Below are 23,462 nucleotides of genomic sequence, written 5' to 3' on the forward strand. Positions count from 1 at the left end.
AAGTTCATTACACCTTGTGTACTCGATGTAGTGCGGTGAGCAGTTTCAATCTTAGTTACAATCTTAGTTATCAAAGACTCACTCCACCGACCAAAGCCTCTTCTCTTAGACAACATGACAAAACCATCGCAGCTTGAGAGCAAAAATCGAGTCTCGTAAGAGGTGTTATGTTCCATAGGCAGATTGACATCTTAATGCGATACACATGAACTCAATCATGTATTCTTTGCATACATGTACATTGCACTTGGAATGTTTCTGATATTGCTTCTATCCTGAATAGCTCAGTCAGTAGAGCATCAGACTTTTAATCTGAGGTCCCTGTTCAAGTGAAAATATTGTTCTTTGCCACTAAAGTGTGCTTGAGAAGTTTCTTGAAATACCTCTAGATCAACCTCAGTCAAGGGACAGGACCCTATTGCCTTGAGCCTTGCCGATTAAACTGACATTTCACATCCGTTTCCCCCAGCTGTGATGCTGTGCATTGGCTGTCATCCCAGGTTAGGCTAGCTAGTTCTGCTGGCAAGCTTGAAATATCAAAATCCTTCCGACTTTAAAAAAAATCAACACTTCTGAGCCTATCATTTTTGAGTTAATTACTGAGATCATTCTCACAGCAAGTTCATTACACCTTGTTCACTTATTGTAGTTCGGTGAGCAATTTCTATATTGGATGAGAGAAGGAGCAGACTTGTTCAAGTCACAGAATCTATTTACACTTAAACAACAGGAGCTTGTCAGTGGAGGGTGTACTTGCTCACACCTTTCTTTTCGATTCCTGTTGCATAAGGGAATAAGGGATAAGGGAAGTCATTTTGGAACAAACCTGTGAGGCAACTGTCTTTGAGGCAAAGTGTCTGTATCCAGGCAAGAACATGTGCATGTTCAAGTGCTTGCCCTGTACTTCATTCTCTGAAGTTTACTGAGAAAGACCTGACAGTAGTTGAACACCTTTGGTTGTTGTCTGCTACCTTGTCTCTGTCTCTCTCTGTGTTCGCATGATAGGCACCACTGCATGCCATGCACCAGGCCTCCTTTCTTGTGAGGCTGTCCCTCATGACATCTATGGAGTGCATAATTGAAGACTAAGTAAAAGGATTCCCTTAAGATCTGAATACCTTTGGTTGTTGTCGTACATCGTCTCTGTCTCTCTCTATCTGTTAAATGCAGTCTGCTCAGGTCATGGTGTTGACAGCTTCTAGTATTTTCACTAGATCCAAAGCAGTGTCAAACCTGTTTTTACATTTAAATGTTTTCACTTGGTTTTACATTTTAATGTTAACAATATAAGAAAAAACACACATTATAAATGTTAGGTAGCTACATATTTGTACTTCTTGTACAAACTAAGAAAAATAATAGAACACTAATTTAGTTGTGTGACATATTGACACCTGAGCAAGACATGAGTGAGGGATAAAAAGGCAGGATATTAGTCACACAAAGCACTGGCAAAAAGTTTTAAAAACACAGATGTGGGGAAGCTCATGAAGACAGGCTCAGCTTTACTCCACAGTATGCTAAATGGGAAACACTGGAGGATGGTACGTGAGGGGTTTAAATAGGGAGAGAGTTAATTAGTAGCAGGTGATCGTGATGGTTGATAAGTGTGTGATTGTCAACCGAGCAGTGGTCGTGGTAGGTGATTTGTGCGGATATGTGTGTACGTGTCTGTGTGTGCGTTCCTGGTTGGGTGCGGACCAGAACCTGACAACTTGTTTCCACTTGATATCAGAATTAGTTGAAGAGAATAGCTGGTCCCGTCCTTTATTGCAACTTAAATAGAAACATGCTTTTGAGGGACCCTCCGGAGAATGTCGGAGGGGTACACAAGAGTTTAATTCTTATAAACCTTTTCAAGGGCAATTATGTAAACAACCCTCCTTTTTTTTTTCCATATTGTTCTTTGAAGTTTCCACCATTATGCTCAAATTACACATGAAATTATAAAAGCTAGTCACCTATGAACCTGCGGGCTTATATAGAAGGGAAAATAAACTATGGACTATTTGTGCTCTGCATTCTTGCGTATTTATTTATGCTAGGCTGTACATAATGCAGCCTTAAATACATAGGATAAAAATCCCCATGTAACACAATTCAGGTTCTGTCTAAATACATGGCTAGCTAGCTAGTTATTTTACAGTCCCATTTAGAACATATATCGTCGTGAATGTCCTGAACAAAACACGCTGTACCTAATCCCCACAAATGACATATCTCTCACTGAATAAAAACTTGTATGCTTCAGCAGTATACAGTGGTAGAAATGGCGATCACCTTTAAAAGGATTTCTTACTGTAGGCCTATTATAAACAACATGGAGGAAATTAAAATAAAAATACTTGAGTCAGGTGTCTGTTGAATTCCGAGCGATATATATAGAATTGGAAATTGGTTGTGTAAAAATGAATTGTGATTGTTAAGCCACATAGATGTAAGTGGACATGAAGGGAAAAAATAGTGTGGGTGCCAAGTATGGTGATTGTATCTTAAAAGCTGTAGGAAATGTTACATTCAGAATGTTTGTGAGACAAAAAAAATAAGATATAATTACTATCCATGGTTTAATTGACTGTGTTGCAGACAACATAGGCAGGGATTAGACTGAAAAATGAGTATTTTTAATGCTGTTTATTGCTGTCATCAGAGGTTATGCAGCCATATCCTCCCGAGCAAGTACGGCTTCTAATCCTAACAGTTTGGCCACCTGCAGACACAAATACCGTGTTGAGCAATATTTAATTACATCTACTTGAAATGCATATTTAATTTCATTGTTAGTATTTATGGAAAACAAGTGTTAGGACTGCTCTGCTGCATTGCAGACTTTCTCACTCTAGCAATCATGGCTTCCAGGTCCTCAATACATTTATCCCTCTCATTGACATTCATATCTTTAGGTTCCACCTGTAGATATGAGTAGAAATATTGTTGAACAGTATTTAAATACATTTAATTGAAATATGACTTTAATTACATTTTGATACATTTGTAATGTATAATTTGTATTGGACTGGAAAGGAAACAAATACAATTTTTATCGCATAGCCGTAATCACATAGCCTGCAGGCCTAATGATGTAAAAATGTGCCCGCAAATATCAAATGTTCAACAGAAATAACAGGACCTGACACACTAAGGTACCGTAGACCCATTCAAATTGTGCTATTGGAATAATAAATTCCAATGCATTCAGTCATTTTAGCTAGTGTTGATTTTAATTCTTGCCACAATTATACTAATAATCAGTGTTACAACTCAGCATGCAAAGTCACCGAACAGTCGACTGTTAATTCTATAGTAAGGAGAATGTAAAACAAACAAACAAAAAACCCACCAACAGTATTTTTTTTTCCTGTAACTGACAAAGATTGCATATGCTAAATGTATGTGTCCTAAATATATTCTGAATACATTTACATTAGTGTTTTTAATTAATTTCTCAAACATTTGTTGAAATGCATTTGTAATTTATATTCAGAGACATTTCAGTGTACTTAAGTACAAGCATTCAATTAGCATCACTGTTCACCATAGCTGTTTTTCCATTTTTTTGTGGCTTTTGTCCATTGCCACAGTATGGCTTTAAATCATTTGTCTTGGTTCTACTTTACTTACTATGGCTGATTGAGTTCTCTCAACAGTGAAGTCATTCTTCATTAAACACTTTGTTCTAGTATCTGTTTAAAAAGTAACAGAAAATGTCTTATTAGTGTTGTAAAGATACTTAGAACACTTCTATGTAGATCTCTCTCTCTCAGACAAACACACACACACACAGTTCATCCAAGTGGTGGCTGTGGTCAAAACTTACCCTTAAAGAAGTCATCCTCTATTCTAGCAGGGATCTGGGCTCGTGTTTTTTCGTTTTTCTTTTTCCCATATTTAGCAAATATCCCGTGCTTTTCCTTTTCATATTTCTCAGAAGGAACATGTTCCTTGCGTCTTGGATTGCAATCATAACTACCGGACTGACCCATAATAAATTTAGTTTGAAAATCCAGGTGTAACCGTTATCTGTGATCTGTAGACTAAAAATGGTTCACAGAAATTGTTCATTTGAAAAATCTGTTCTTTGACTACATCATAATCGCTTAATTGATGCGGCTGCATTATGACATCACACGTCACGTCTGCAATAGTTTCCAATTTACACCAACTTTAAAGAGAAAATGATTAGCAAATGTAGTTGCTAGTGATTGTCTAGTGATTGCAAGCAATGACTATTCGTGCTCTGCATTCTTGCGTATTTATTTATGCTAGGCTGTACATAACGCAGCCTTAAAAACATGGGATAAAAATACCCATGTAACACAATTCAGGTTCTGTCTAAATACATGGCTAGCTAGCTATTTATTTTACAATCCCATTTAGCACATATATCGTCGTGAATGTCCTGAACAAAACGCGCTGTACCTAATCCCCATAAATGACATAACTCTCACTGAATAAAATCTTGTATGCTTCAACAGTATACGGTGGGAGAAATGGCGATCACCTTTAAAAGGATTTCTTACTGTAGGCCTATTATAAACAACATGGAGGAAATTAAAATAAAGATACTTGAGTCAGACCGTGGGCACAGGCTGCTAATAAATCAGGTAAATGAAACTGGATGGACTGCTTAATTTTGTAACAACACAACATTTATGGTTACAAGGATGTTTCACACATACACTCTTAAGTGATGCTGACCTCAATATCCATATTTCACATTGTTACTGTAACACTATAGATGAACCTAAACCTCACATTCTCGTCACGTTGATAAGCTTTTTGAAAGTTCCGCACTGCACGTCTCTGAAAGGCAGGTGAGTTAATCTCCTGGAAACATAAAAGCATGATCCTAAATCTTTCACTTTGTTCTTATATGCGAGTTGTCAATAATTCAAAATTCTTGTTAAAACTCTGGAACTCTGTTGCAGCTCACTCTCTCTGTTTTGCATTGCCAGATCGCTGGACAGGAGTATGTCCAGCTTTGCCACACGTGCCCTGCGCTGACCAGTACCGCCAGCAACCACAACACGTGGAGAAGTAATCCTCTTTAACTACTTGTCCTTCCTCCACGTATATACACTCAAAACTCCAGTTTAGAGTGGTTAATGGCACTTACGCCAGCACACTGTACCGGTTTGTTCACCTGTAGTCAGAGATACACGGACCCGTTGGTGCGTATGCGTAACTCGGAGCAGGTGCTGCTCTACAAGGTTATGCTGCTGCTTATTGTCACTCTCTCACGAGCACAAGCCCTCATCTACTTTAACAAGGCTAAGTCACTGATAATGTAATAACAAACATGTTTGACAAAATACTAGGTCATGGTTTGCAGTCTGAAGTACTTCTGACCTGCTGAGAGTTAGCCTGATTTGATTTAGCTTGTTCGTAACCTTTGTTTAGTATGTTACGTAAAAGCTCATTCATTAGGGTTTTTTTTAATAGGCTGTAGTAATTTCAGGAGCTCAGGCAGGGGCATATTTATATTTATGAGTGGCTATGCAACACCCACTGAAATAAAAGCTGAGGATGTCATTGAAGAGGTAGGAGGAGCCAGAGCAGAATATTACAGAATATTACATTGCATGAATAGTGGCTCTGTCTGCCCTGGGGGTATTATTGAAACCCAAAGGCTGAAAGGATGGGGAGAGAGAGAGAGAGAGAGAGAGAGAGAGAGAGAGAGAGAGAGAGAGAGAGAGAGAGAGAGAGAGAGCGAGTGAGCATGTGTGAACATATTCTTGTCACGGTACGGCCCCTCCGCCCAAACGTCTCCCCTTGTGTGTGTGTGTGTGTGTGTGTGTGTGTGTGTGTGTGTTCATCCGTGTGGCCACGCTCCCTTGTGTTTCACGACTGCTCTTCGATGTGTTGTTAATGTTTGCGTATATAAGTCCTTTGTGTAAACGTTAACTTTGTCAGTGTTTGATCCCACGATAGCCTTAGTGCTACGTTGTCTTCCATGTCAGTAAATAAACATCGTTGTATGCATCACTGCTCCTCTTTTGCATCCTGCCAAGCCTCCCTGCGTTACAATTATGATAAAATTTGATAAAATACTAGATCATAGTTTGCAGTCTGAAGTACTTTTGACCTGCTGAGAGTTAGCCTGATTTGATTTAGCCTGTTCCTAACCTTTGTTTAGTATGTTGCGTAAAAGCTCATGGAAATATTTCAGATGTAACATACATGTAACTAACCTAGTAGAGCAAAATTACAGAATTGTAAGGAGGAAGTAACGTTCTTGGGGCATATCATTAAGGGAAATACACACAAGCTGTCTCAAAACCGACCACAAGCCATAATTTCGCTACCTAAACCATAGTGGCATACTCCCCTCTTACTGTTTTAGTCCCACACGCAGTACACCGAATACTGCAGGACCAAAGAGTGTCACACTTATCAGCCCAATGGTAGCTGAGATACCACACCACCCTCTTAGATATGCCTAATATAACTGTCAAAAGGTGTATAACACTGAACCCAGCTACACTCCTTCCTACGGAGGAGGATGGAGATCCACAAGACTGCACAGCAGTCTTAGCTGAAGTATATATACCGCGGGTTGATCTCTTTGCAGAAGCCATAAGTAACCCAGACCTATGCCTCTATGTGGATGGGTCAGCAAGCAGGGACGACACAGGGGTCAATAGGGCAGCATACGCGGTAGTAACAGATCATGAAATACTTAAAACAGAAGTATTACCATCCTCCTATTCAGCGCAGGCTGCTGAACTAGTAGCACTGACGGAAGCATGCAAACTAGCTGCAGACAAAACTGTTAATGATTTTGGAGCCATATGGAAACATAGGCAATTCCTGACAAGCTCGGGTAAATATGTTAGACATCACCATCTTGCTAGAAGCCATTTCGCTGCCAAAGACAATTGCAGTTGTTAAGTGTGCAGCTCACAGGACTACAGAAGACCAAATCAGCAAGGGGAATAATTTTGCAGATAGAGTAGCAAAGGCAGCTGCAACTAAAACCGCTGTGCAAGCAATACAGGAAACCGCTGCTACCCCGCAGGCCACATTACGGGAAATTCAGTCAGGGGCTACCGCCACCGAGCGCACCAGGTGGAGATAACTAGAACCTCCTGTTAACAACCCACACTGCTGTCAAAATAGAAGGACAAGGAACCTGGGTACATCACACGCACTGTAAGAATGCTCCGACACCAGCCCCAACTCCAAGCAGCAGCACCCAAACAGACTAGGTCGGAACTGTGTTGAGTAGGGTGTTAAAGCCAAGGCCTACCCTTTCGACACTCGGAACCGTCAAGAGACGGTAGAGAAAATCAGACACAGCTAACACAGTCAGAACATAGACTGCATATTAATATGGATGAAGAATCCCATGACTTATTAGAAGACTTGTTACCATTTCAGGGTCCCAACGCCACTGAGGCAGAAGGATTAGCAGCTAAATGCCAACAAAATACAGCGTGTATGTCAGCCATTGTGCATGCCCAACATATCAAGCAAGAGTGCCTGGTGTGCCAGCACACCAGTGTTCCAAGGACTGTAATCCCTCTGAAAAACGCAGACGTAGGAGAAGTGAATATGACAATCTCTATGTGCCAGGTTATTAACCAGACCTCAAACTGTCCCAGTCCCACTAACCCCACACCACCGAAAATGATGCTGCATGTGGCAGCTAGTAAGGGTGAGATATTTGTATAGCAGATGAAGCAGCAGGTGCCGGAAGGCGCGTCAACTATGTGCAGGTGCACAGCAATGGCACTTGCAGTGACTCCAATAGCAGTTCCCTGTGGAATTGCTCCATGACAACCCTGCAGGGGTATTGGAATGTAATGTGGGTCGGTGGTTCGGTGGTCTATGGTGAATTGCCACAGAACTGGACTGGTTGTTGTTATCCAGCTGTAGTGCGCCCAAGGACGCAGGTGTATACACTTCCCCATGCCAAGCAGCATAGGGTGAGGAGAGATATAACCAGCACAGATTATTGTGGTAGAATTCTGAGGGACCCATGGACCACTCCGGGTGAAACCATTGGTTGGTCCCTTTTCCTAGGCGGTGGCACAGTAGCAGCCCTGCAAAAGATCAATGGCTTAGCTTATCAGTTACTGCAAGTAGTTAATGACACCTTAGCCGCAATAGGTGCCTTAAAGATAGAACAACAAGTGATAAGGGCAGTAGTGCTTCAACATAGAATGGTATTAAATCTCCTAACCATGAAGGAAGGAGGAGTGTGCAAAATGATTAACACTTCCTGCTGTTTTTACATTCCAGATCTCAGCGCTAATATTACTGATTATATGAATCATATGCGATCTGCCTTCACTCCGCAGCCTACAGTTCCAGGTGGTTTCTGGGACTGGCTGACGGCCTGGTTGGGCAGTTGGGCAGCGAACCTAGCAGCTGTAGCGTTGCCCATTCTGCTACCCATTCTTCTTCTTCTTCTGTGTTTACCTCCTTTTTTGTCATAGCGTGTCAGACGTCTTTCTAGTGTGTTCACCATGCCAGCGCTCAGCAGCCATGCCAGTGACCAACACCAGCTCTTTGAAGATATTCTGCTCCCCAAGATGGGCGGTGCTGGTGATCCACATGAAGACATCATAGTGCTATTTGCTGAATTAATGTGTGATAATGTGTGATATAGAATAAAGGGGGGAAATGTGGAAATTTACTTTGCTTCATTTTGTGGAAATTTACTTTGCTTTATTTTACTTTGCTTTATGTTTCTATAGTCACAGCATAACAGTCTGCAGATAAGCGTGTGAGTCAGGGACACCAGCTGCTCACACACCGTTCTAACCATAGAGATAGAAGAAGCCTTCAGCGCTCAGGCTAACCAAAACATGAATTAGCAGATACTCTGTAGGAGTTGTTTTTCTTTTTTTTCTCTTTCTTCTGTTCTGTGTATAAGGGGAGGGGGACCGTACTGCGGGTCAGTCCTCTTACTCTGTTATACAGGGGACAGAACTCAATAAACTTTTACTCTTTACTACTCAATGCATAAAGCTGTCTGTGTTTGATGTGCTCTCATTTTCCCACCACATCCATTTAGCAGTACTTCTGAATAACCGAAATGGCTTAAAACAGCTGAGGGGATGTTTGAAACTGAGTGATAAGATGTTTAGCAATTTATATATAATAATACAAGGCAGTAAATTAAATTTGGCTGAACTGGACAATAGTACCTGGCATGAAAAGTACGTCGTAGAGAGAGTAACAAAAAACTCAACCTCTCACCTCGCGCTCTGAGATGTCTCCGTCACTGTCTGTAGTGTCCTCTAGGATACTGCTGCCCTCACTAAAGTGTGTCACCCTGACCGGGTCAAACATCTCTTGAACATAATAACTACACAATGGAAAATCAGCTTCAAGTGCTGCATTGAGCAAGAGTGCACTGTAAATGGCCAGATATAAATGGCAATGTCAGTAGTAAATTTATATATGCAGTCATGAAACAGGACCTAGCTGTAGAGCACAGCTTTAAGGTGCATATATTAATCTGCTCTTACCAATCATCCTCCTGGCTGTGTCTTGCTCTTTTGGCCAAATGTTTCTCTTCCAAAGCAGACAGACCAGACTTGTTGCTTATTACTCCATGCACTATAAATAATGTATAATGCCTTGTAAACAATGGAACAAGGGAAATTTGAATTGTGACTACTTTGTTAAAGGGGCAGATAAGGCACACCACCCAAACCCCCCAAAAGCTGTCCTGTTATCCCTAATTGCTATGCAATAGTCCTGTGATTAACTCAAAGGCTGGAAAAGTTTCACCTTTCTCTATTTGAATCCTGAAGGCTGTTCGGTTCCGTCGTCCACAATCCATCCTGTGTAATTAAACATTCACATCATAACTCGACCCCGTGTAATAGGGCAAACTCACTAGGATGGGGGAAAGGATTACAGACTACCTGTACTGCTGCCGCAACTCTGCGGCCATTCCAACAACATCCACATACATTCCAGCAACATCCTATTATAGGACACAGTGGGCTTAAGTACACCCATTTAGTAGCATGTTGGACCTTCTTTGGCCTCCAGAACTGCGGCAATTCTTTCTGGCATAGCTTCCACTATGTGCTGAAAATACTCTGCAGGAATCTTGGTCCAATCTTCATAGGATATTTTCTCTCAAATTACATGGAGGGACTGACATGTTCTAAACTGCCTGTTATACTCTTACAGCTGCTTTGAAATACAAAAAAACATATTTATCTTCCACTCCACTCAAGAATGGCCACACTTGGAATTTCCCTTGGCACATTTAAAACATTGTGTGAGCCAGATAGCTTCTGTTTTCAACCTTCCAATGCTCTGAGTAGTAGTGTTCCATGCATATGAGATGCTTCAACACGTCCATGCGTGTTGTAAAGAAACACAGTGTAAGCAGTATTAATGAAAGTGCATCTCTACCTCAAACTCACCAGTGTAACAATTACAGTGTGTGAAATCTAATTTTAAATGGCGATCAGCCTTCTTAACAAATCTCCAATAACAAATAAGCAGAACTCACCTTGTTGAGTGTTTGTGTTTGTTTGTGTGTGTGTGTGTGTGTGTGTGTGTGTGTGTGTGTGTGTGTGTGTGTGTGTGTGTGTGTGTGTGTGTGTGTGTGTGTGCAGTTTTAAGCATAGCAAGGCACTTCAGGTTTGCCAGGTGGAGCCTTCCTGAAGACCCTGATACTGAAACAGCATTAAAAGCTGCAATGGCACTGTAGTTGTTTTTATCTGCACTAATACTGCTTTGAACTCTTGCAGTCTTACATACAGTAAGTTTCTGTGTACCTTTAGTAAATAAAGAGATTCTATTCTAATATTACAAATCACTATGTCCAGTGTTTTGATAAATGGCATCTTCAAATTATCTTTGCTGTTTCTTTGCATTAAACTTTAAACCTGCCTTTTAATGAGGCCACAATATTATACAGGATAGTCTTGACTATAAAGCTATTTTGAATTAAACTTAAATGAAAAAAAATTAATAAATGGGTTGTTGTGTTTGTAGGTTTGATTCAACACAGGATCAGACAGGTTCCTATAAGTGGAAAAATTAAAAAAAAAATATTTCTGCTGAACCTCAGTCTGCAACCAGCTATTCATCAGAGAGAGACTATTAACAGACCTATAAAGAAACTGATGTCATATGCATATGATGAACAAGTTTTCCTGCTGGATCTGTACTCTCATGTGAAGGACTCTACAACTCAAACAGGCAGGAGTGTCCTTCCAGCATTACAGCCAGTTTACCAGTCAGCATCTGCAGTCTGGTACATAGACCTCAGAGAGAAAGACCTCCCTCTTCCTAGAAGTGCTGAAACTCCAAACAGTGAAGAAAGCAGTGGAGCTTAATGACTGGTCAGATGAAGAGAGTGAAGTGAGGAGTTTCCTTCAGTGTCTGCCATCTCCCAGCTGAGGTGAGTGTGAAGCTTTTATTAGTACTATAGGAGTTGTGTTTAACTTTGAAACTGATGGTGTCACAGCCATTTGTGGCTGGGAGTCTAAAAGAGCATAATTGGCTGTACTCTTAGGGAGAGAGGGAGGGGCATACGCTCTCTCCCCTGTCAATTACAGAGACACCGTGCAATCAAGGGCGTCTATAAGTTCACGCGTCAGAAGGGGGAGGAAAAGACTATTTTCCGAGTACTTAGAATAACATTCTGTACTTTTTGGAGAAAATTTTCTAGAATGTTTTCATGTAGAGAGAGAAATGAGTGGCTAAAATGTCAGAAACATTAAGGGGACAAATGGGGAATACTATAACAGCTCTTTCCATGTGTTAGTGACACCAGATGGTAAAAAAGAGCCCTGACTCTTGCAAACTTCATTTTTTTGTAGAACAAAGAGAAAGATGAATAACTCGCTTTATGGCCTTTTTCCACTCATGCATACCAATTCCAGTATGCATCCAAACATTGTCAGAAAAGTAGGAGTGCAGACTTTGAAAATGGTCATGTGAGGTAATCTCTGTGGCTTTGTCCCTGGTTGTCTAGTGGTTAGGATTCGGCGCTCTCACCGCCGCGGCCAAGGATCGATTCCTGGTCAGGGAAAAACCTCTTTTTTGCTCATATAAAATGACAGATTCTGCATTAAAACATAAAGTTTGTGGGAGTCAGAGTTGAACCGACAGCCTAAGGATGACAGTTTTAACGTCTACTCTACCAATTGAGCTATTGAAAGTGACGTGCAAGTAATCCCACATGTCCAAACACCAGTATGTTGGCAAGAAACACAGCCAGTTTTGGATGTTTCAATTGTTAAGTTCATTTGACACAAAGAAGAAAGATCGCATCGTATACGTTGTTCAGCTACAAACAGATATATCTTTTGATGACATTTGGAATCATACTGGACTTTGTGTACATGAATGGAGAAAGGCCATAAATGGTTAGAATAACATTCAGTGCTTTTGGAGAAAAGTTTCGAGAGTTTTGTCATGTAGTGAGAGAAATGAGTGGCTGAAATATCAGGCATTAAAAGTGCAATTTGCACTCATGGAAAGAAAATTGCTTTCATGTGGACCGCATTGAGATATCGAACTGCCTGTGGGACATAACACCTCTTAAGAGGCTAGATTTGTGCTCTCAAGCTGCGATGGTGGTTTTCTCATGGCTTCTAAAAGAAGAGGCTGTGGTCAGGGTGGAGTGAGTCTTTGATAACCAAGATTGTTGTTGTTTTGGCCTTCGAATAGACAACGGCATTACCCAGTGTCAGGTCTTTCTCAGTAAACTGCAGAGAATGATATAGAGGGCAAGAAATGGTCAAGCACAGTTTTATTGGGTGTGTGTCTCTAAAAAACACTAGAGCTCTCTGATACATTTTTGGTTCAAGATTTAATCATCATGCAAATGATTGTGATTAATGCTTTGTCTGTTTAATTCAAATATTATACTATAAACCTAATATTTTAATAGGGTTGGCAACTTTCCAGATCCGATTACATGTGTGTGAAGTACAAGTGCTGTAGCTATATGGTATACAATTGTTCACAGTAGCCTAATTATAATATATACAACCAAAAATGCATCTAAAATAAACACCAGAAACCTGGACTAAGGGTAATGTACATAAGTGCATTAAATCTAGGTAGGACTGCCCGATAGATAGGATAACAGCAGAACAATTGTCCCGCCATATAAGCAAAATGAGAGCCTGCTAAGGCCACCAAGAGGGTGCCAAAGACCATGTATTTATTTCTATTTGGTTTTTTATCTATGTTATGTCAGTGGCAGCTCAGATTTCTTCATAGGGCCCCACACAGGCTTGGGCCAGCCCTGGTATCACAGTGTCGTGCACTGGAAAACCATCAAGCCTGTTGATTATGCTACCAGTGTTGTTCATGTAACTGTGCAAATAAACTGCAAACACAATTACTTTTAGAAGTATCATCCAGTTTGTTTTCACAATTCCCAAAATGTAATGAATCACAGCCAAAAACTACATTCTATTAATACAGAACGTTTATGAAAGTTAATTTAATCTAATTAACAATAAATGAACAGTCGAATATTATAGTTCAAACAGTCCAATAGCTGTAGTAATGGCTTAACTCATTTTGCTTATTTAGAGAGAACGATAAATTTGAAAACCCACAGGTTTGTAAATTTGGGTCTCTAAATCATACAAAAGTAGGTTTTCTATTGCTGAACAGTTAGCTAGCTAACAAAGTACCAGCACCTTAACGATCAAAGTTTAAAGCTGAACAATGAAATGGTTCCACAAGGAATGGTTTATAGCCCCGAATTTGACACTTGCTGACACTTGACACTTGCTGACCCCAACTGCTAACTAGCTTATCTCTGTGATAAAGCGATACAATCTTTAGCAATGAGGACATGAATAAAGTATCCTTTACAATTTTCACAATATTGTGAAAATTTAATCTGCTGGCATTGGAGGTTATTAAATATTCACAATATCAATAATAATTCCTTGGTTCACAGAATCAGACATTACATTTTTGCTGTTATGGCAGCTGTTATAAAGATCATATTTATACAGAACCCTGTTCAGTTACTGCTAGTATTGAGGCACCATTGCATAACTAATAGCGGTACAGAGACAGAAACATCATGTGTTCAGATGAATAACTATGAATGTGTTAGATGAATAGTGCAGATTAGAATCATATCAAGTTCAAGTTCAAGTTCGGTTTATTCGTCACATACATAGTCATACACAGTATAACACGCAGTGAAATGGTGGAGGGTGCTCTGTCCAAACTGAGGAAGAGAACCAGGGTTGCATAGAGAAAAAAAAAAAAAAAATATATATATATATATATATATATATATATATATATACAGATAAATATATATATTATATGTATGTACAAAAATATAATAACAATATATGTATATTATGATTATATACACAATGTACAATGTATATGGTTGGGTATATATGTACACAATCTACAGAATGTACAGATCCATTTTGTATAATACCATATCTACAGTCTATACCATATCTATCCATCATGTGTTCAGATGGCCAGCAGTGTGCTGTAAAATATACATTGTCAGATATTAATGTCTGCTCTGGATGTGTGTGAGAGAGTCTGTGAGAGGTTTGCATTTGTGTGTGTTGCCTGACTATGAGTGGGAAAACCATATAAAGGTAAAAACATTACCTCTGCAACAAGGATCTCTTCTATTTGAAGGAAAGGTTTAAGTTAGACACAGTCTCCACAGAGAAAGTTAAATCTGGTTTGTGTTAAGACCAGTTGACATATCAGTGGTTTATCACTGATTATGTCTGCCACTGAGATACCACAAATTAAGGACTCCAGATTCCAAGACATAGAGTTGTGCAGTGTGAGCCATACATCAATTTGAAAACTTCAAAAGTCACATAATGTGTGCATGGCATAAGCGTATCAGCAGGTCCCAAAAACATTTGCTATCAGAAATGATTTCATCATAAAAAAAAACCCTACAAATTCTAGACTTGAGAATGTGAGCATCAATCACACTAACATACTAAAAGAGCACTCTACCACTTGAGCTAGTTCTCCTAGAGTGGGACTTGTTTGCAGATCGGACAAAAGCTGAAGACACAGTGGAATGGCAATTCTCTAGGAGATCATACCAAATCCTGCATCCACCCTAAATATTTCATCTAGCTGTGAAGTCAAAAAAGCTTATCCCTGAAATGACAGGAATAGTTCTTGCAGATTCTGATATGCTATGCAAACAGTATAAAATGTGAGCTATGTTAGATCTGGCAGCCATTGGCTCTAACTGTCTCTTTTTAATGAGTTAAGCAATGCTTACAGAATTACTTTCTATGGCTTCAAATACTTCCAAGAATTAAACCTTGCAGAGTTCTGTAGCTAGACACATTGTCTCTGTAGGTTTGACATGTTCATTTGACAAACTAGCTAAAATAGCATCTTTTGGTTTGATTAAATTGCCCCTTAGACCCAGACAAAAAATTGCTCAAAATCTTTCTGCTTTTTCATGCAGCAATGAGCCAGATTTCCAAAGAAAGAGGAGGTATGGTTAAAGCTAGAAACAAATGCCCACTCTGTGCTCAGGCAGAAAATCTGATATTTTAAATATGTCCCTAAAAGGTTTATATTCCTTGGCTCACAGAATCAGACATGACATTTTTGTTGTTATGGCAGATTTCATGGTGTAATAGACAGCACTATGTAACTCGCAGCAATAAAGCTCAGTGGACTTTGCAATTGATGATTTCGTCACTGTGTACAACTGCACTGAATTGCTCTTTAACAAAAGCTTCTGCACATTTGCTTTTGAAGTTTAATTCAAAAGTTGGCTGCAGAATAACCATTTGTCAGAGGGAACAATATGTGTCAACTTTCACCTATGCTCGGTCGAAAAGTGGCCGTAATCTTGTTGACACCAAGTCTACAATTTCATAGAAAGGTTCCCTTCACAGCTGCACCGAGAACTGGGAAATAAACTGAGAAAGGCCAATTAGCTCAGTTGGTCAGAGCGTGGTGCTAATAACGCCAAGGTCATGGGTTCGATCCCCATATGGGCCATGTGAGTTTTGGCTGATGAATGACCCCTTGTCAACAAACCACCTGTTGCAAAAAGGGCACCTGTTTGAACTTGTGTTGCTTATAACATTGCTTGTAAACCACAATCTGCTAAGACATGTTCCAAGTACAGGAAAGTGAGAGTATGTTCTTTATTACACAACCTTACCCATGTATTTGTGCTTGTTTACAAATTTTGGACATTGCAGAGAAAAGTATGAAATCAGAGGGACTCTGGCATTAGTGTAAGGCTCTCGATCGCTGTGTGAATTGGTCAAGGAAGCCATTCCAGAGGCATGCAGATGACCTGCATCCTCCCCATCAAATTATAGCAAGTTAGGTGTCTGGCAGTGCCAGGGAGTTCAAATCCTTTAGTCTGAAATGTGTTGGGATATGATTATGCCTGCCACTGAGATACCACAAATTAAGCACTCCAGATTCCAAGACATAGAGTTGTGCAGTGTGAGCCATACATCAATTTGAAAACTTCAAAAGTCACGTAATGTGTGCATGGCATAAGCATATCAGCAGCAGGTCCCAAAAACATTTGCTATCAGAAATGATTTCATCATAAAAAAAAAACTACAAATTCTAGACTTGAGAATGTGAGCATCAATCACACTAACACTCAAATACTAAAAGAGCACTCTACCACTTGAGCTAGTTCTCCTAGAGTGGGACTTGTTTGCAGATCGGACAAAAGCTGAAGACACAGTGGAATGGCAATTCTCTAGGAGATCATACCAAATCCTGCATCCACCCTAAATATTTCATCTAGCTGTGAAGTCAAAAAAGCTTATCCCTGAAATGACAGGAATAGTTCTTGCAGATTCTGATATGCTATGCAAACAGTATAAAATGTGAGCTATGTTAGATCTGGCAGCCATTGGCTCTAACTGTCTCTTTTTAATGAGTTAAGCAATGCTTACAGAATTACTTTCTATGGCTTCAAATACTTCCAAGAATTAAACTTTGCAGAGCTCTGTAGCTAGACACATTGTCTCTGTAGGTTTGACATGTTCATTTGACAAACTAGCTAAAATAGCATCTTTTGGTTTGATTAAATTGCCTCTTAGACCCAGACAAAAAATTGCTCAAAATATTTCTGCTTTTTCATGCAGCAATGAGCCAGATTTCCAAAGAAAGAGGAGGTATGGTTAAAGCTAGAAACAAATGCCCACTCTGTGCTCAGGCAGAAAATCTGATATTTTAAATATGTCCCTAAAAGGTTTATATTCCTTGGCTCACAGAATCAGACATAATAATGCCAATGTCAGGGGTTTGATCTCCATATGGGCCATGTGCTTCTTCCTGGAAGATTTTTTAAACCATTTTCAATAATGGCACCACTTTGAACCAGATACCTTTTTCTCTTCTGACAGCTCCACAGTTGCCTTGTGAAAAGAATACAGTATAGACAGGCACCCACAAACATTACTGTACACATCAGAGGTCAGCGCAGGAATGTCAGTTTGTAAACCCGCCAAATCTGCCCCCACAGGCTCCCTGAGTTCTATTAATCGCTCCAACACCTTGTTTCAACCTCAGTTTCTTTTTTTTAATTTTCCCATATCCTCTTGAGCGAGGTCCAACATCTCCTTTAACAATAAAACAGTAAACGTTACACATGTAGCAATATAAAACAATATGTAAACAATGTGAAAATAATGTTACTAGCTTTGGCAGTTGTGCTGCTTCTAAAATAGCCCACCAGCTTCCTTGACGTTCTACAAATGTCAGATAGCACTGGGGTTATTTCAAGAGCCTTTTTAACAACTTTATTCAGGGTGTGAGCAATGCAGAGCGCATGAGGCAGCTTCAGCTATTTGCCACAGGCAGTCCTATTAGATGTGCCCTCAGTAACCAGACATGTGACTTTATTTTATTCCCCATTCTTCCATAAGAGAGGATTTCACACAGGCCAAATTTTCAGCCGTATGCGCCCGCAGGAATTTCACAACACCAAGTAGTGTAGACTTCAGAAACGTGTTGTCATCTATAAAATAGCAGGTCACAGCCAAGAAGGCATCCACATTAAGAGATGTCAACATGTCTTCTGTCAAACTCATTGCAGGAACTTTCTGGACCTCAGCTTTGGCCTTCTCTTTCTCTTGTTGACATTTGGCCTCAACCATGGCCTTTGCAGTCTAAAGGGAAGGAAGAAAATAATTATATATTTTTTTACTACTACTCTCATAATGTATCCATGTCACCACACATACCTTCCTAGTTGGGAGAATATAAGTTGAATCCAATTTTGCTACCAAGTCCCTGAAGCTTTTATCCTCAACTATGCTAAATGGCTGTGTGTCTCTAACTATCATGGGGACCAAAGCCTCATCCAGCTCTTCCTTTCTGGTCACTGCTTTGTAAAGATTAGATTATACTTTGTCACCAAAAAATATAGTACTCACCAATGAAATTCACTTTATAATCCAATCCAAACTGCAAATAACATGTAAGGTGCAGAGAATAATGCAATATAAATATTTATGTATATACAGTATATACACATTTTATATACATGTGCATAATAACGTTAACACCTTGTGACAACTGATAAATAAGCCAAATGACACTGGCAAGGGTGACAGTAGGAAAAACTCATTGGAGTTTAACACTAGATATCTGAAATTGTACACATGGCACAATGATTATTCAGTATTCAAATTGAAGTAGACTCTTGGGACTAGACATCCATTTACACCCAGGCTTATTTGTCCATCATTTAGGTTCCATTTGAGCTCATCTAATACAGAAGAAAATGTAAAAAAACCCAACATAAAACGCCTTTGATTTTTTTGGTGTAACGTGTCCATTGATGCTGGAGCTTCAGCTTCACTCATGCTCTACATTTCCTGATTCACCAGGGTCTTGTCTAATAAACTGAACAGTTTTGAGCATATACATGAAATGACTAAGTAGCTACACAATGTTTTCCAGTAAGTGTCCTAGTCTTCCTAGTCAAAAACCTCTCCAAATGCACACAAAGTCATCAATCACTATACATCAAGTTTTCATGTTTCTTTTTGATAAAACATCACAGTAAGTTACTTTAGTAAGTTCCACAACAATATTAGCTTCATAGCATCATTGTTAGCATCATTAGGGGAAAATACTGTAGCTAATACTGTAAATGCTGTGGAAAATATTGTAAATGCTGTAATATTGTAAAGAAGTAGTATACTTTCTCATTTATACTTACAATTTGTAATAGGATTACGAATTTTTCCAGCAGTGAATGGAAACATCCAGTGATTTGCTATGCAAACCTCGAAGCTAGTCCATGCTAGCAGCCATGCTAGTCCATGATAGCAGCACCCAAACAACTCCACATAAACTTCAGTTAAACTAAGCCTCTTCCTTTCCATGATGTCCAAAAGTATTGGCGATCAAATCATTCTTACAGTTGTACGTCAAACCCATGCGCTAGGCTATCTGCTAACAACACTGAAGCACTGACAGTACACAATGTGCATACCTTTAAGCATTAAAGGGATGACTAAATAAGGTAAGTGAGGGGTCTACGTTTTCATCTAAGCCTCCTCTATTTGATGAAACTGCTGTCAATCAAGCAGCTTGCTCTGGAAACTCTTGGAAACGCCTGGACACATAGGTGTGAATTGCTGTCACTCCAAGACAATGGCGCTGCCATGGCCAATAAAAATCAATATAAAATAGAAACGGGGGGTCTAATGCTCTATTCAGGAACACTTTAATGTCAGTAGTGTGCAGTAGTGTTTCAGTTAACCAAAGGCTTGTGTAGTTTGGGTTTGTTCCGAAGGAACCGAACCGAAAGAAAAACGTCGCTTTTACGCAAAGAAGTGAGCACGCAATTAAAAGAACTTTACCAACACTCTGTATACCATTTAAACATGTCACACAGTTGTTTTGATGGTAATTGAATTTTCTATGACAAAATCTGAACTTAACAAAATCTGATCTTATACCGGAAGAATGTTTTAAAAGGCAACTTAAAAGGGCAGGCACATTTTTGTGGAAATTTTACCCAAAAAACACAATGTCTTCAGCATGCAATTTCTGGCAAACGGATGCATTGCACGGCTGACAATCAGTAAGCAGATACTTGTATTAGTCCTAAGAAATGTTATGTTGATAAATGTACTTTACTTTAAGAATATTCAGTGTTATTAAGTAATTTATTTGAGCATGCCTGTTTGGACCTACCCATGAGCCCGCTAGGGGCGTTGGTGTGTATAGGGGTTAACCAGATGTTCTATACTATTATAATACCCATGGTTCAGAATACATGTAAATACCACACCATCTTCTCCTTCTGCAGAGTTTAACTAAAAAGATACTTTTCATGTCCGACGAATGTCATGTTCAGCGAATACCATGTGTGCGGCTATTGTACCTCGGTGAGTGTGACCTCCCAGCCCCCCACCAAATTTATAGGCTCCAAAAATTTGGTTGTGTAGCACGAAATCTTATTATCGAGGTACATGTCTTTGGAGGCATTGCATGGTAGAGTTACATAGAATCCGTTCTTTTCCATGGTGACCGGATTATAATTTCAATTTGATTTTAGCACCCCCTTTTAATCTTTTACAACGTTAAGAACGTCCTCCGCCGGAATCCAGAAGTAAAACTTATCGGGCCATCCAATCCACTTGATCAAGCAAATCTTTTTTCGGTTCCTAGTTTTTTCAGATAGAATCTTTTCTATTTTAATGGCTTTATCTTTTCCCACTATAATCAGCTCCCACTATGATGCAGCTCCTGTTCATAAAAGGTCCTATGTATATTTTCCCCATTGAAATCCCATAATTTGTATATGGGAGGGTGTCTCCTTAGACATTCAGAAATGGTAAAATATTCATCCATAAAGTTCTGCCCGTACCCTTTATCAAATTGTCACCGTCTCACCGACTCTAAACTTCAATCTTAGTTTTTCCACCTTTTTCCATTGAAACAACCGATACAAGGTTTTAAACACCTTGAAGGAATTTCCTTCATTCACTTCAATGGGTTTCATTTTAATGCTGCTGTGATAGCTGTTGTTATAAGCACGAACAAAGTTCTGTACCACATCGATGTATTTTCTCGTATTGATAGCTGTGAAGTATCTCCACATTCTGGTTTTCAATGTCCTGTTGAACTGTTCACACACTGATGCTTTTTGTCCTGTTCCAGTAGCAAAGTGATTGATGTTATGTATTTTCATGAATGTTTTGAAACTTATTTAAAAATTCTTTCCCTTCATCAGTCTGAAGTTTTTTAGGAACTCTGCCTTCTTTTAGAATCAAAACAAAGGCCTCGGCACTGGTCTTGTTTTTCATCATGCGTATCCAAGCATACTTGGAAAGTATATCTATACACGTTAGCATAAATTTCATGTTCCAGTTATGTTCCGCTATGCTGGTCATGTCCAACAAATCGGCCTGCCATTGTTCATCTATGTTTTTTACAATGACTTTGTTTCTTTTCAATTTCACAGAGAATGGTTTATGTAGTGTGTAAGCATCAACCCTTTTACCGATTTCATCCACCACGGACCTTTGCAGACTCTCGACTCCTCCATAGGATCCGGGGTTTGAGGGAGTATAGTAAATATTTTTCAGCAGATGATCAGTCATGGTGAAATGATTGAAACACAATGAGGAGAGTGCTAGAATGGATTATGGTTTTATTAGCATCTTTTCAGCAAAAGATTATATACATAAAAAATTATATACATATAATTACATACAGATCCTATCGGTAACGTTTACTGTTCTGACTCTATTTTCAAGGGTATTACAGAACAATGTGATCAACTCCATCCTCAGCACTCTTTTTTTCTCAGGTGAAGGATCAGTGCAGGTGTCGAAGAGGTTTCCCATATGACCTGATCACCAGGGTTCAGGTTTTCCTGCAGATTCCAGTAGTCCACGACGTCTTCGTGTACCTGCTCCCTACACACGCTATACTTTTTGAGAGCGGATTTGATGTTCTGTTCCTCCTGCAGGTCGGTTACCACTACCCCAGCGATAGCCTGAATCTTGCTAGAGGATGGAGGTATCTGAATGCCACACAGCTTCAAAGCTCTTGACAGTGTGTGCATGAACCATGGCTTGAACAGTTTTTTTTATCCGCTTAGGTGCGTTGAGGCTGAAATAGGATTCATCTGGATCGTAAAGGCATGTGTGTTGACACTGACTAGGATGGTCAATAGCACAACCGTAACAGTTTTCTCTGTCTTCATCAATAATTCTATACATCTGATTCCCGATCACAGCTCGAATGACCGCGATCACCGGTGCGTTGATGCACCCATCGGTTTTGTTGTTATTCGTGTTTTCACAAAAGCTTGTTTCAGAGGGTCCGCTCTTATTATCATTCACACCTGTAAGAGCAGAGGAATGGGGCAGAGTCTCACACGTGGGGAATCCGGGCAGTGAACCTGGAGCACACACCCCAAACAGGACATCCCCCCCCATGTCAGACAGAGTACTCCCAAATTTGCGATCTTTAGCACGCTTTAACACAGAAGCAGGAAATACTGCATGTTCAACGACAATAAGACTGTCATCAATAGGGCCTGAAACTACTTCAGGTAAGGGGAATACAATTCCACCGGCAATGTCATTTCCTAATATAAAGGACACCCCAATCATGGGCAAAGCTGACCTAACAGGTACTTTAACCATACCTGTGACTCCATCAGTTCTAACATAAATGTTATACAGTGGGAGCCGGAGTACTCCTAGTTTAACGCCTTGCACTAACATGGTCACTACCACAATATGACTGAGTTGAAAAAGGCAACACATTATCCAACATAAGAGACACAGCAGCATGTAAACCTGTGATGGACTGTTTGTCTTCATCTGCCTTGAAAAGAGAAACATATCCCTCAAAAAGAAATGGCTGAAACACAGCATCTGGGGGACGAAGCGAAGACTTCTGTGGATACAGTGCTTACAGCACTTACCGTTTTTTTTGTGAGCGGGCATTCTTGCGCTTAAGCGCAGGACAATTACCTATAATGTGTCTACGCTCATGGCAATAGAAGCACTCTCTGTTTCCACAGAAACAGCCGAAACAGGGCTATCAGATTTCAGGGAGCTCACAGAAGTCAGCCCAAATTCATCAGCAAGTGTAGAAGCAAAGGATAGGTTACACACTTCTTGTTCATTTAAATACTTTAATATGTTCTCAAGAAGACAGTTCTTGATTTCTTCAACCAGTATGAGCTCTTTAAATTGATCAATTGTGGTAATGTTACATGCAGTACACTACTTGTCTAATAAAACTTTTCCTTGGCAAATTCCACAAATGTCTGGCAGGGGTTTTTCTTTAAGCGTCTGAAATTTTGTGTGTATGCTTCCGGCACTAGTTCATATGCTCGGAGAACAGTTATTTTTACACTTTCGTAATCTAGGCTCTGCTCAAGCGTTAGGGAGGAACACACATGTTGGGCCTTACCAACTAGCTTACACTGCAGTAAGAGAGACAATACTTCCTTGGACCAATCCAGTGTCAAT

General features: G+C 39.8%; 2 long non-coding RNA genes and 1 other non-coding gene across 3 annotated transcripts; 1 reads left to right on the forward strand and 2 right to left on the reverse strand.

The window, feature by feature from the left end:
- Nucleotides 1-1,960: 1,960 nt before the first annotated feature.
- LOC145659475 (uncharacterized) lies at nucleotides 1,961-3,638 on the reverse strand. The gene is made up of 3 exons (XR_014125702.1): nucleotides 3,622-3,638; nucleotides 2,839-2,910; nucleotides 1,961-2,710 (listed from the first exon to the last, which is right to left on the reverse strand). It is a non-coding gene; the product is annotated as an uncharacterized LOC145659475 (long non-coding RNA).
- Nucleotides 3,639-15,901: 12,263 nt separating this feature from the next.
- On the forward strand, nucleotides 15,902-15,975 carry trnai-aau (transfer RNA isoleucine (anticodon AAU)). Its single transcript has one exon. It is a non-coding gene; the product is annotated as a tRNA-Ile (tRNA).
- A 1,994-nt stretch (nucleotides 15,976-17,969) lies between these two features.
- On the reverse strand, nucleotides 17,970-19,261 carry LOC145659369 (uncharacterized). The gene is made up of 3 exons (XR_014125554.1): nucleotides 19,178-19,261; nucleotides 18,387-18,417; nucleotides 17,970-18,119 (listed from the first exon to the last, which is right to left on the reverse strand). It is a non-coding gene; the product is annotated as an uncharacterized LOC145659369 (long non-coding RNA).
- Between the last annotated feature and the right edge of the window lie 4,201 nt (nucleotides 19,262-23,462).

This window comes from Electrophorus electricus, chromosome 10 (assembly GCF_041902795.1).
Source record: "Electrophorus electricus isolate QZ-2024a chromosome 10, ASM4190279v1, whole genome shotgun sequence".
In the NCBI taxonomy this organism is placed as follows: Eukaryota; Metazoa; Chordata; class Actinopteri; order Gymnotiformes; family Gymnotidae; genus Electrophorus; species Electrophorus electricus.